General features: G+C 53.1%; 1 non-coding gene across 1 annotated transcript; it reads right to left on the bottom strand.

Moving 5' to 3' along the window:
• Nucleotides 1-711: 711 nt before the first annotated feature.
• Nucleotides 712-864, bottom strand: LOC139706605 (5.8S ribosomal RNA). The gene has a single exon (XR_011708229.1). It is a non-coding gene; the product is annotated as a 5.8S ribosomal RNA (ribosomal RNA).
• Between the last annotated feature and the right edge of the window lie 672 nt (nt 865-1,536).

The following is a 1,536-nucleotide window of genomic DNA, read 5'->3' as shown; positions in this document are numbered from 1 at the left end:
TTTGCTAGTTGTCCATAACTAGTAGTCAAAGCACCCCATTTGGAACAAGCTGGTTTCATTCCAAAACCAAGAGCTCTTAGAAGTGCCCCTTCCAGGAACCTGCAGTGCTGGGCTCCCTGGGGCTGAGAAGACAGGGGTTAAGCATGACTTCTGGGCCAAACTCCCTGAAATAAATTCCCCCTTCTGCTGCTTCCATTTGCTTGAGTTAAATGAGAATGTTGGTCCCAGTTAGAGTATTTCTACATACAGAACCGTGCTTGGCAGTTAGGACTCTGTGTGACAGCCATGCTGGTTTCCATAGGAATCTCTGGTGTTGGGACAAGATAGGTGGGAAGCCTCACTCATCTGGAAGTTTGGGACAGGTCACACAGCCTGAGGTACTGTCCATGAGTACTGATGTTGCATGGGGAGTGGGCATTGGAGGAAGCTAATCAGCCTGGGTGACTCTGAAAGGGATGGCAGTAGGTGGACTCGGGTCAACTAGCCCCTTCTAAAGCAGCATTCAATGTGCCCAGGTGTGTTTCTTGAGTTCAGCTTTACTTCTAACCATGGGCAAGACAGACTGCAGACACACCAACCAACCGAGGGGGGGGGGGGGAGCGGCACACCGCCAACCGACCGCCAGGGTCTGCACTTAGGGGGACGTAGGTCCCGAGGCGGGCCCTGCGAGAGCCAAACCCCGGGGGGGGGGGGGGGGGATTGATCGTCAAGCGACGCTCAGACAGGCGTAGCCCCGGGAGGAACCCGGGGCCGCAAGTGCATTCGAAGTGTCGATGATCAATGTGTCCTGCAATTCACATTAATTCTCGCAGCTAGCTGCGTTCTTCATCGACGCACGAGCCGAGTGATCCACCGCTAAGAGTCGTATGAGGTTTCGGAAGGAGGACCACGAGGGCCCTCTCCCGCTGGTCCTGGCGCGGCACGGGCTCTCCCCCCCACCCCACAGTCCCCCCAACCCCGCCGCCAAGGCGCACGGAACGCGAAGACAGGGAGAGAGGGAGAGAGAGCTTGCCTCCCGGCCGGCCAAGCACACGAGGGTACCAGAACAGAAACCCAGTGGTGGTCGAGAGGTTTTTCCACAACGGGGCTCGCCCGGCGCCGCAGGACCGCACCGAGGCAATCATGGGAGCCTGAGACCTGACCCCTGACCCAGCTTCTTGGTATGATCCTTTGCTTTATGGTAAATCCACAAGTTCTATGTCCTTTTTAAGTGAATATTTCACTATGCGAAGGTTTTTTTGAAACTGAATGGTTTGGTGGGAGGGAGGAATAGTGAAAGTGGGCTCTGGATTTGAAATCTATAGCCAGATTTGAACTCACTGGCTAATCCATAAATGATCACCATGACCATCAACAAGTTAACACACGTTGCTCACTCTGTGCCAGATACTATTCTGGCTGCTTCTCACAGATTGACTCATATTCCTGAGATAAGTTTATCATCTCCACTTTATTGATGAACAAACTGATACAGAAAGATTAAGTATCCTACCCAAGGTCACAGTGAGTGAGTGACACAGCCAGAATTTAAACCCA

This window comes from Marmota flaviventris, chromosome 7 (assembly GCF_047511675.1).
Source record: "Marmota flaviventris isolate mMarFla1 chromosome 7, mMarFla1.hap1, whole genome shotgun sequence".
Taxonomy (NCBI): domain Eukaryota; kingdom Metazoa; phylum Chordata; class Mammalia; order Rodentia; family Sciuridae; genus Marmota; species Marmota flaviventris.
Note: the sequence above shows the minus strand (reverse complement) of the source record. Positions and strands in the feature narration are given on the sequence as shown.